The sequence below is a fragment of the Patella vulgata genome, chromosome 3 (assembly GCF_932274485.2).
Source record: "Patella vulgata chromosome 3, xgPatVulg1.2, whole genome shotgun sequence".
Lineage (NCBI taxonomy): Eukaryota > Metazoa > Mollusca > Gastropoda > Patellidae > Patella > Patella vulgata.
The window spans coordinates 39,822,670-39,836,324 of NC_065881.2; the positions used below are offsets into that span (position 1 = coordinate 39,822,670).

A 13,655-nucleotide genomic window follows, 5' to 3' on the forward strand; every position below is an offset into this window, starting at 1 on the left:
GTACTAAAATATCGAAAGCGTCTGGTAATTGAAAGCGAATGTCAACTATTTTATAAAGCTAAAAGAATTACCTGACGTTGAAGATTCAGTATACCATCTTGACAGATATCTCATACATATATGAATTGACGCATGCACTTCTGCAAAAGATGGCGGGTTTTTAAAGGGGAGTAATTATTATTTATTTATGATGCATAAGGTAGCGAATCACATACGTATCCAAGACATTAATGTCATGGCAATCTAAGATATTAGAATATACGACACGACAAGACATTGTATATCTGCTACATGCGATACCATAAACAAATCTACTTAGTAACTTTTAAGGCGTTTCGAGGGGGATAGAGAAAGTAATATCCCCTCCCTAAATGTGAATTTGGTAAATTTGATATGGCATGAGAATTCCTGATATTCGTTTCAAGAAATTATGTAATAAATATTTCCCCAGAAAAACGCCCTCGCGTTCCCTTTGTCTGGTATTATTTGGTTGACAATTATATCCGGTATATGAAAGATATATTATGATGATATAAGATATGTAGTTGGTCCTAATGGATTTATTACACATATTTGATAAACATTGTTTCTATTGTGACATATATGTTGTGCTTTAACGAAGTAACTTCAGTTTTGTGGTTATATAACGTGTTTTACAACCAAGAAAATAAGAGAATATCGCCTTTCAATAATGCACGGTTATTGAGTATAATTAATTATCGCTATGAATTATTTCACGAGTTAGAAAGAAAAAAAAAATGGAATCAATACAAACATAATGTCTCAGTTCCTATTCAATTTAATGTCTTCGAAATATTATGAAAAACGAGCGTGTTATATGCATTAAAAGTGACACAATTTATTAATTTGCACGATTATATAGCAAATATAAATTACCGGTATCCTACTGCTACAAATATTGTTTGTATTATGAAATACATTTGGTATTTTGTAATATGATTACAATGTAAACTTTTGACCTGTTTTTGAGTCCTTACATATATTTTTGGCAATGTATACTTAACATTAATATTACCAGAATAAAATGCAGTTTAAATCAAATACAATTTTAAAATTAAAACTTTTGATTTGCGTCATTTACAACTGAAACAACGCAAGAAAGTCACATCTAGTCATGTTCCTAAAGCAACGACCGCGAGTTTTACAACATCGTAGTTAAGGCGAGATCAAGCCTTCTATTGAAGATGCATCTAGTAGGTTATTTTAAACAGGGATACCTAAAAAAAGTGACAATAATCATATTATTCTTAATACTCAACATTGATGACAAAACAAATTGAGCCAAAACCATACACAAACAACATCCATATAGCTGTTTTAGTCAAAAGAAGAATTCGTAATTCAGTGGCGGGTACAGAGAGTGGTGCCCCCTTCCCACCCCACCCCTCCCACACACACCTGCTCAGCTACAACACTTATTATGAGAAAAGTGTCACGGCCGTGTTCTTTATCATTAGATTGAGGGATGAGATGGGCATTCAATGCGAGAGATAATGATATAGAATAATATGTGATATCACAATTAACGCTTTGCATTCATAAAAAATAAACATCAACGCAGCAAAACTCTATTAGGCTCTTGTCAAGTTATCTGTGCCCTGGCGTATTGGAAAAAAAAAAAAATCAATAGTTTATGTGATGAATTTTCTTGATATTTTGATGTTTGACACAGTCGCATTCGGTTTTTGTTTTTCTATTTGGCTTCCTTAAAGTTTCCTGTCAAAATAGTGCAGAACTGATCTTACTACATATTTCAGTAAAACTAAAACGTAGCGTAGTATAATAGGTACATATTTAGTATGTGTTTTGTAAAATCCCAGTTTCTGTGTTTTGTCAAAGTGATCTCTGGTTACCCCAGATATAAATGACGATAGCGGCCATGTATTTCTCAAGACATGTTCTTTAAATTTTCAAGATACCCCTCTCCCCCACCTAACACACACACACACACACACAAATCCGACAATCCCCAAATTATGACAAGAACTGGTCAGCGGAACTCAACAATTCGCCAATCCGATAATTCCGTAGTACATATTTAGGTCATCTGTAAAAACTAAAAGATTAACAGCAACATATAAATGGATTCAGATACAGATTTGTGCGAAAAGACAAATGAATTGAAGAAGATTGCACCATGCTGTTATTGCCGGACATTTTTATTTGGGCGTAAAGACTCCGGGTTCTTTATCGGACTAAACGGTTGTCGGACTATATGTCTATTCTTTTCCAACAAAATGCCATGCAAGCTGGGCTGTAACTAGCTACGAGAATGTAGCTAAAAACGTTGAAATAATATACTGATCTGCTTGTTTTTTGCTACGATTGGGTGCCTTTAGTTCCACGTGTCAAACTCAATTTCTTTATTAATGCATGTAACATCTTAAAAATAAGATAATTTTATACTATTACGACTAATTAAACTTACAGAGGCCAATGTAGTGACACAACTATCGTCTAACCCTAAATATTCGCGTTTAAATTAATGAAGCGTTGTTTTTATCCGCCATGAATACACCGCCATATATCACTACCCGTTTAAAATGGCGTTCCTATTATAGAAACGGCTTAACGCCTCGATTTTAAATACGATGATTAATACCCGTTTCAGGTAGGATTATATGCTTAATTTTAATTGGATGTGACAGAAATATTATAAATAACAATAATCAATCGTTGTTTTGATGAAAAATATTGTCAATTTTGCTTACTGAGGCCCGATGTGATTTGCGTTGGGGTTTGCTACGTGGAACTATATACAACCATCTCTTATCTCGAAACACGTAGGGTTGAGAGATGAGGTTTGTTATCTAGGCTGTAACGGAATTCGTTTCTCTCTTGGTCGAAAAGTGTTATCATTTTCCGACCGCTATTCGTTTCTCATTTTGTTCATACCAAATTTTCCGACAACGATGGATTGATTGGCTGTAAGGTTCTCACACATCAACGACGAAACCTTTTTTTTTTAAATTCAGTCGTGTGACGAAGAACAAACACCTGAAATTACATGGTGCGTAAATTTTGATTATCTCCAAACTGAACTTAATTATCCAATCAACAAAATCTTAATCCTATCAACAGCCTGGCGCTAATTAATTTATTATTCATTGTTGGAATTGATAGAACTGAAGATATTCTCCTCTGCAGAGAAAATGTAATATACATGTGTTGTAAAATATTAATATAGCAGAGGTTACGAATGTATGAAACGTAATCGACCATTCAGCAAATGAGAGATAACTCCGGAACGGAAAGTCGCGAAACGCTGAATGTCGACAGGGTTTGTCCCCTCATGACCCCCATGCTTTCCATCCCATTTGAAAACCACCCGTTAAAAAATACATTCTCTTTCACGTTCACAGTATTTTCGGCAAGAGGGAATAACTTCGGAACGGAAAGTTGTGTGACGCCGAAAAAAGATAGGGTTTATCCTCTCATGATCCTAATGAATTCTAACAAAATGAAAAACATGAGTTCAAAAAACTACAGTCTATATCGCGTTCACAAGGTTTTTGGCAAAAGTGGGATGTGCGGTCACGAGGCTTTCGGCAAAGAGGGTATAACTCCAGAACGGGAATTATCCTCTCATGCCCCCAATGTTTCACACCAAATTTGAAAAGAATCCATTAAAAACCTCCATCGCGTCCACAAGCCAATAGTTGACGAACAGACCGACGGTCAGGGTGACAGCATAATACGCCCGTACGGGGATCACGTGGCTAGTGGGTAAGACGCTGGCTCGCTAGCCTGGAGGTCGGGTGTTCGATCCCTGCATTGGCCGAGAAAGTTCATCCAGATTTTCCGGCGTGGTTTCCCCTTGTCAGTGATGCAGGACGGAGGGCCTGACAAGGACAGCTGTCTAGTCATTCGGATGGGACGAAAAACCGAGGTCCCGTGTACAAATTGGCGTGCACGTAAAAGATCCCTTGGCCCAGTTTAGGAGCAAAACAGTAGGACGTTAAACCCCATTTCATTTCATTTTTCATTTCAATACGCCTGTACACTGAAATTTGGCATATAAAATATGCACTCTTTTAATAGATTGCCATTGTGTAAACAAAAACACAAGCGAGTATTAAGTTCGACTTCGCGGTAGCTCAATGAGTAAGACGTCGATCCCGTTGTTGGCCGAGAAAGTTTGTCGGCATTTTCCAGAGTGGTGCCCTCTTGTCACTGACACAGGACAAGGACCTGGCAAGGGACAACGTATGGAACGAAAACCGAGACCCGTGTACACATTGACGTGCAGGTAAAACAGCCTTTGGCAGTTTTTATTGTCCACAAAAAGGGAAGAAACAAGATTAGAACCCGTATAAAACAATCTTGATGGTGGTGTAAAACCAATAGAAACGTGAACTTTAAATGACCATAAATTAAAATGACGAGATATAATATTTGATTTGGCCGAAATAATTAAGGTGCCGATTTAATTAAAGATACATGCTATACTAGTTCAAAAATATATAATGCAAAATGAATATATTGAAAATTTCATCTAAATTACTTTATTCTGAGCGAAGATATATTAGCCTTTGAAGGTTTGAAAAGATGTGTGCACTGGTTGAAATACCGTATTGCTTGTTCGGGCCTTAGCCTCGCTTCTCCATTTTTAATTTAAATCATTAAATGGACGAACCGTTCTAATCTACTTAAAATCGTCCTATCCGATGGCATCGAGAGTTGATTATGGTCTTGTCATGTTAATAAATGTATACTTAATAGTTTATATAACATTTAACGCCTATATAGAAAGACCCGCAATAGGCTGATTTATCTCTTGCATAATGCCTGTGTTGATTTGCTTTGTCAAGGAGGTATCGGCCATGTCGTCAAATGAAAATAAAATTCGCAAACAATGTTTCGCAACGGAAATTTCACCTTTTATATTTTGTCCCATCACAAATCGAAAAATTGAATGAAAAGGTAAGGCTATAATTCTGAAAATTGATGTCTTTGAATGCTTTTTTTTACGAATAACTTGTATTTTTATTTATTTTCATTGAACTAGAATATCTTGTGTTTTCGTCAAAGGCGTATAAAGCAGAATGACTACTCCGGAGTGGCGCAATATATAGACACGGTTTACAGGGGCAGATCTAGAGACCATGGATTGGAGGGGCAGAGAAGCGCACAACGGGGTTCCAGGTGGCCTCCCTCGGAAAAATTTCGAAAACGGGTGCATTTCCAGTGATCTGAGACAAGCAAGAATCCGGTTCTAAAAAAATTATAATGGGACTTTTTCAGTCAGAAATCCAGGGGGGGGGGGGGGGGGAACCAGGTGATCTCCCACTAGATCAGCCCTTGGTGGATTACAATGATTTTAAAATGTTTTATCCATCGGTCAATTGATGACACAAATAATGCCGTACAATGCATTCTGGCTCCGGCCCAAAAGGTTCTTGGATCTCGGGCACTTTATTTTGCTGATTAGAAGGCAAAAAGGGACTTTTTTCCCAATTGTTTTATAGATATATATATATATATTTTTTTTATTTTTTTTGGGGGGGGGGGGGTCACTTTACCCGTCTACCCGAGGAATCTGCCCCTCAAATTGATAAAACAAATAATGATTGATGCACCAAAGCTGTCGCACAGACCAAAACATCACGGGATTTCGGGCATTTTGATTTGCCACCTAGAAGGCAAAATGTTTTCCCCCCAAAGAAATATTATACTTTGTTTTTCTCATTTTACCCGTCCGCAGTGCCCGAAAAGTCTGATTGCCCTAAAGTTGATTCACATAAACTTATCCGAGACGGCTCCTTAAAAAGTTTATTGAACATTCAGAGGACCCGTCTTAAGTAGCTAAGTCTCTTTAATATCATCCAAAGTCTTTAACATTGGAAACACGAACTATTTATCAATTTAAATCAACATTGATGTTGTGATCTTACCGGGAAAAGATGGACTTCTTATATCCAATATTTAAGACAAAATAAACATTTTACATTGGTACACGAACCGTGTACCATAATCCATTTCAGCGCCAATTTAACATGGGACTCGAAGAACGAGGCTAGACATATTCCACAATTCAAGTCAAACGGTGATGCCATATTCTTATCTGGAGAGCATGCGCAATAAATACTATCAGTGTAGACTGAAATAACCAGACGTTAGAGATTGCCATTCGATTGAGACTTCTGGCGTATTTCGCCGAAAATATAACTGATTTGAAATTACAATGTAGAGTAAAAAAGGAAACGATTGAATGTAAATCAGTTTATTTACATTCATATTACATTAGTATATATGCGTTGCTACCCATTTGTGTAAATTTCTAGATCCCAAATACTGTATTATCGACTTACCTCCTTTGCACTTGAATTTGCATGTAAACTCGATTCGTATTCCAGTGGACGTTTTGTTCGACATGAAAACAAACGCCAAGGACAGTAACATAGTCACTGATAGTTTTATGGAGCGATATACAAGTGGAAGTAATATACCTTTAATAACTTCGTAACCAATCCAACACTACTCTCTTAAGTTGGTTATTTCGTCCAACGTTCTGGATGTGGGCACTACGCAACCGGGAAACTTTTAGTCATTTCAGTTTGAATAAAGTCGGTACAGAAAACATGTGAAATTCTGGTAGCTAACGGTTTTCTACTCCACAAGTCAAACGGGTATGTAAAAAGTTTCTTATTATTTTATAAGGATCTGGGTAAAGTTTGGCAATTCAGGGGTTTTTATCATTTGAAAATCATTTTCGATTCGACGGGATTTGACTATAAATTAGGTCCCAAAAACTTTAAGTAGCCTTATTTTCAGGCCAAATTGTGAATAGAGCACAAAAAATAGGATACACAAATTTCATGTTTTATAAATAACAAATCGTCTCTGAGCCTCTTAAAATATGTTGGCCTTACTTAAGATGAATAATATAAAAGACATTTACGTAAAAGATTTCCGTCTGGTTGGACTTTTATTAAAACTTGGTATTATATGGAAGCCTATAATTACCATTCATAATTTCTACTTTTCGCCTCTTCAGAACACGAAAGTCGAAAAGTAGAAGTTACGACAAAATGTAAGGCGACAAGACGGTATACAAGCCAAAATCAACTCGAAAATAGGAAATTAAGAAATTTCTTATTTTCGAATTGCATTTTGGCTTGTATACCGTCTTGTCGACTTTCGACTTAGTCATATTTTTGTATTTATTGATGTCAGTAAGAAGGCGCCAACACGCTATATACAAGCCAAAATCAACTCGAAAATAGGAAATTAAGAAATAACAAACCGCGATAATAGCGCCCCTCGTTTTTTTTTCCTAATTTCTTATTTTCGACTTGCATTTTGGCTTGTATAGCGTCTTGTCGACTTTCGACATAGTCATATTTTTGTATTTATTGATGTCAGTAAAAAGGCGCCAACACGCATACCAAGCTAAAATGCCACTCGAAAATAGGAAATTAGAAAATTAACACACTGCGCTATTAGCGACCTATGATCTGTCGTACTGTCGACTTTTCGACTTTCGCCTCGGAAGTTGTTGTAGTCTCAATTTGCCAGGTCGCATTTAAATACATGCAATTTACGTTAACAAAATAGTCTGTATGATAAAGTCTAGTATTGAAGTCGATATTAGGGTGTGTTCCCAATTAGCCGGCAGACTGTTAATCCTTTGATTGATCTTAAAACTATAGTCTGTTTAAAAGTAGTCACTCAAGAATAATTGTTCACTAGTGTTCAGCGTTAATGAGCTCTTAATCCCTCTTAATAAAATTTATTAACCAACTAATTAATGACATTTTGAACACAGTTCATGCCGGCGTTATGATTTCAAACATGAATTGAATTCACTATATTAATATAAATAGATGGTCGATCTGTGTCGAAATTATATTTTTTTTAAAATGGCAAACGTTCAGGTTAATATTCGCTTTATCTCCAATAATCGAGGTGGCCGATATTTAATACACAATGGTTACAAGTTCAGTATAAAGTCAAGCAGACCAAATGCCGTCCATTGGAAATGTTCAACAAAAACTTGTCCAGCTACTGTAAACACCAAGAATGATGTTCTTACCACTGTTGGATCCGAACACAATCATCAACCAGATAATGTAAAGGTTAAAGTTGATACGTTTTTGTCATCCATGATGGAATTGGTAAAAACTGACCACAGACCAATGCCAAGTATTTATCAAGAACAAATAACTAGTAAGTAAATTGTGCCATTTAATCTTGAACCTTATTTCCAAACTGAAAATAAAATGTTATTTAATAAAAGTTAAATTTGTTAAAATCAATACAGTTTTAGTCTTAAAAAAGATATGGACTATAGTTTATAACACCATTGTTCTAGGATTAACTCTGGGTTAGCGGCAAAATTTGACATCAAAGCCTGTCGGCTAAGTGGGAACACCCCGATATTAGCGACCTATGATTTTGGCTTGCTGTCGTGCTGTCGACTTTTCGCCTCGGAAGTTGATGTAGTCTACTTTCAAGGTCACATTAGAATACGCGCATTGATAATTGAATTTCATTTAGGCCTACTGTGGTTTCATACCGCATATAAAATATACAGGTTTTCCCGATTGTATATTATTATTTTATTTCAAATTATATTATCACCATGGGTAAGAAATGTAAGAACGAGTCGAATAGTGACGTTTCAGTACCGCCGCCAAAATTCTCTAATGATTGTAAGCATGTCTTACAAATAAAATTGAAATTTCTATGAGGATTCAGATTCTGGATCATTACGGTACCTGCAATTAAGAATAGGCCTATTGTACATGCAAAACGTTAAAAAGGGGAATCCTTGGATGAGACTGGCGTGTAGAGGCTGAATATATATTGTTCAGTAGATGTTGAAATAACTAAAGACAACAAAAATACATTCTGATCTTAGTGGATCACCCCAAAACTGGGCTAATGTATTAATGAGAGAGAGAGAGAGAGGGGGGGGGGGGTAACGTCCACTGTTTTGCTCCGAACTGGGCTAATGAAGACGGACATACGCCATACAGTGTGCTATATAAGGGAAATTTTGTCCGGACAGCGGCGATACGGCCTACTCTTATCGAATCCCAACTGTCAAGAGATCTTTTACGTGCACGCCAATGTGTACACGGGACCTCGGTTTTTTGGTCCCATCCGAACACTAGACAGTTGTCCTTGTCAGCCCCCCCCCCCCCCGTCCTGCATCACTGACAAGGGGGAACCCGCCGGAAAATCTGGATGAATTTTCTCGGCCAATGCAGGGATCGAACACTCGACCTCCAGACTGGCTTAACATCCACTCGTTGCAAACTAAATCATTTCAATAATTTGTTTGCACGTAGGGGTCTTTAGCAGTGGATAGAAACTGGGGTATCCGGAGAAAACCCACAAGGTTGGACAAGCGACCCTACTCACTTGTCATGTTTAAGCGGGGAATCGAAACCACACCATTTGAATCAATGTCAGACCTTGTGATTTCACGCGCACGTGTTAAACCACTAGCCCACCCAATCCCCATGTAAGACTGATTATGTAAGTTGTTGTATATTGTACTAGCAGAATGCCCGGCTTCGCTCGTGGGCCATAACTCCGAAAACTGGAAGTGGTAGACTAACGCCACCTGGCCTATGTTACTCCCCGGTCCTAGCTACCCCTATACCCCAAATTTCAGACTCGGAGCAGACCTAGTGTAGCCGCCAACCCCGAACAAACAGACAGACAGACAAACAAACAAACAGACAGACAGACAAACGACAGTCACAAATATTACTATAGATAGATATACCGGTACGGTGTTTTTTATCAGACATTTTTGGCAGATAAAATATCCCAGTTGGCGGAAATAAATATGAACATTTTTTTTATATCAAAATTATTATCCATTTTGACGGAAAAGAATGAAATACAGTGTGAGCCCTAATTGCACGTATTCAAATGCGGCCTGGAAAATTGAGACTACAACAACTTCCGAGGCGAAAGTCGAAAAGTCGACAGTACGACAGATCATAGGTCGCTAATAGCGACAGTACGACAGATCATAGGTCGCTAATAGCGCAGTGTGTTAATTTCCTAATTTCCTATTTTCGAGTTGCATTTTGGCATGGTATGCGTGTTGGCGCCTTCTTACTGACATCAATAAATACAAAAATATGACTAAGTCGAAAGTCGACAAGACGCTATACAAGCCAAAATATAAGTCGAAAATAAGAAATTAGGAAAAAACGAGGGGCGCTATTATCGCGATGTGTTATTTCTTAATTTTCTGTTTTCGAGTTGATTTTGGCTTGTATATAGCGTGTTGGCGCCTTCTTACTGACATCAATAAATACAAAAATATGACTAAGTCGAAAGTCGACAAAACGGTATACAAGCCAAAATGCAAGTCGAAAATAAGAAATTAGGAAAAAACGAGGGGCACTATTTTCGAGTTGATTTTGGCTTGTATAGCGTGTTGTCGGCTCACATTTTGTCGTAACTTCTACTTTTCGACTTTCGTGTTTTGAAGAGGCCAAAAGTAGAAATTATTAATGGTAGTTATTTCTCCTCCTCAATAACTGTAGGAATGTTATTTGAATAGTACTTTCTTCATATAAAATGTATAGAAAATTGTGCTTTTATCATTCGTCCCTTTATTAATTCCTTCCTTCATTTATTGTTTTAATAACTAAATTTCAATAGATTTCTTTTAAAACCACTTACATGTATGCCCGAAGCCATTAATCTTTTATGGACAGCCGACTCATTAATATAGTTTTAATCGTATAAGCTTAATCCTAATTATTTCCATTACGTAAATTCTCTTTTACACTTTATTGTTAGATACGTTTGTCAATTGTGTAAATTTAATTTATAATTTAATCCTTACAGTTACTATTTTCTTTAAATACAATTTAAATAGAAGGCTTGATCTCACTTTAACCACGTACATCTTATCAAGATGTTGTAAAACTCACAGTGGTTGCTTCAGGAACGTGCTTTAAATACCGAATTGTACATTCATTTAAGATTCTATAGGTTTTATCTCATTTCCAGGACAGTCGCTCTGCCTTTCGAAAGTACTGTTCTGTGAATATATTTAATGTTTTTCTTAATGGATAAGTCATATATTTATTACCGAAAATTCTCACTGCTACAATATTTCAAAACCAGTAGATTGTTACTTAGTAAATGTTATTCAATTAATGTTCTTGGTAGCACAGAAGTCCTTGAAGACATCAAGACATCATTTAAACATTTCAGCCTTCTCTGTTAAACATCTTGGGGGGTTTCAATAAGTATAGGCGTGTTACCGCTTGGTGCTTAATTGGATTGGACAGCAAATTGACCTAGGATAGATAACTGTGTGTTAACTACAACATTATGTACGTTAACTTTATTGAAATCCAGAGTAAATCTGGACTCATCTGAGACCAATACACGCGCCCATCGACGATTACCCCAATTTCTACGCTGCCTACACCATTGACGCCTGTTTTCCATGTGCTGGCGAGTTAATCGAAGCACAGCACGCGGTCGTCGCGCATGCATGTAGCCAATTTCTAATCGTTTTCCTGTAACTTTTCCTCGAATTCCTGTAACTTGGTACAAGTTTACAGAAAGCTGATTGGCCGTCTGTCCCCGATTTCGCAGGAGCTGTGTAAGAATGTATCGATCCTGGGCTTGTGTAGTGGCTCTAGGACGACGACCTGAACGAGGTCTATCATCAACATGTGTGTTTGTTGGTACCGGTTCTACAGTCTGCTGATCACAGACTGTGACACATTAAGCATGATGGTTACTGCTCGCTGTGTAGAACCCATTTGAAGCATGCCAATAGCACGTAGACGTTCATCATGTTGAAGACGTCTCATTGCAAATTAAACGTAACACACTAAAGCAAAGATACGCTAAACAGTAAATCTTATGCAAGAACCGATAGGAAAGCAAACATGGATAGGATAAACCAGCACGCGGCAGTTTTCATCAACCCTTCCTTGAAGTGTCAAATTTGACAATGAACCCCTTCCACATGTATGGCGCTATTGCGTGGCGCATGTGCAGCTCAGTGGTTCTGTTGGGACGATAAGTTCTTCATCTGAGAACATACTCTCAAATCATGTCAAGTGTCCATGATTATTTATCATATCACAACCTGCATAGGTATTTGGATTTCAATAATTCCTACTTTTTTTGAAGAGTAGAATGCTATATACTCTGGTGCTCTTTTGGTGGAAAGCTACTTGTATGTATAGGTGTATTGTTCATTGCAATTACTATAAACCGAGTGATTATAGTCGTTTTAATGAAACCCCTCACCCTGAAATATGTTTTGTCTATAAATCTTTACAGGCCTATACTCTGTGACGGATGGATAGAATTGGGGGCCAGGCAGTTGAACAGACAAAATATTGTTTCCTGGAATTTATCTGCAATAACTGTAACTTTGGCAGGTATATTTTCAATTGGCAATGACGGATTAATGTATACGATGTATACTGTATACGGTGTATATAATTTAAATTTCATTTTATATACGCCCATGTGGACGTATATTGCCGTTGCCCTTGTCCGTCCGTTCCCATTTTGTTTGAGGACCTTCTACAGGTCACAATTTTTATCCGATTTTGACGAAATAGCTTTATATCCCAAAGATCTATGTTCCATTCGATATTGGCATGTATAGGACATAACTTCATGGATTATGTACCCTGATCGAACGAAAAATCACGTATTTCGCTTGTGTTGTGGACCCTCTAGAGGTCACAATTTAAACCCGATTGTTGGGCAACTTGGGGGAGGGAGGAAGGGGGCAAAATCTGAACGTTAGCTGGGACCCCCCTCTCTCTCTCTCTCTCCCCCCCCCCTCTCTCTCTCTCTCGTGTAATTGGGTACATAAAATAGTACGTGAAGGCGTAATATGAGTGAATGGCACCAGTTCTGTCGGGATCAGTTGTGTTAATTACTACATCCGAAGTAAACGACACACGTGCTATCGAGGCCGTATGATGCGACGGCACAAGTAGTCCATAGACCATTCGTATCTATCCCAGGAGAATTAAACATATAGCTCTAGCTATACTTCTCCGCAGGTAGCGTGTCTCTGATGTTCAGAATGCTTACAGGACAGTCATTTTCTACAGAGTTAAAAAAGGCTTTCGCATCACATCCGTGAAACAGATTGCGGGCAATACTTAGGAAACTATATTACAAAATCCAAACTTGGGATGGTTTGCCTACGTCATAAAATTGAAGGAAATCGATTCCACCTGCCACTCGCCTAAATATTAAGGCCATCTGCAGATTTCGTCAATGTCACGAGATGTAAACAGGATTAGGACACGTGATTGTTACCGAGGATTGTGGGTAAAGTTTGATATTAAAAGATGTGACAGTTTTTGCAAATGAAGCGCAATAGTCTATAATATTACGACCACCCGATGTAAGGATAATTGTGATAGTATATAAGTTATTTTCCTTTCTGTGTCGAATTACCGCTCAAAGGAAGTGTTGCTCGCATCAATGAGTGCATGCATGACTTCTTTTTTTAATATTATCAAATCCCGTAAATGACACCTCATTTGTATTTTAATATGAATTAATCGTATTCCGCGGTTGTTTGAATTTAGTTACTATAACGTTACAAGTATTGTAACTAAATTCAAACAGTCTAAGACTTCTTACGCAAGTTCAAATAGGTTGAA

The 13,655-nt window shown here is 37.4% G+C and overlaps 1 protein-coding gene across 1 annotated transcript in view; it reads right to left on the reverse strand.

Moving 5' to 3' along the window:
* LOC126814541 (zinc finger protein Helios) overlaps positions 1-156 on the reverse strand; it is a 37,870-nt gene extending 37,714 nt beyond the window's left edge. Inside the window, exon 1 of the mRNA XM_050539765.2 lies at positions 72-156. The gene's annotated coding sequence lies outside the window, so the exon portion shown is untranslated. The remainder of the gene's footprint in view (positions 1-71) is intronic.
* Between the last annotated feature and the right edge of the window lie 13,499 nt (positions 157-13,655).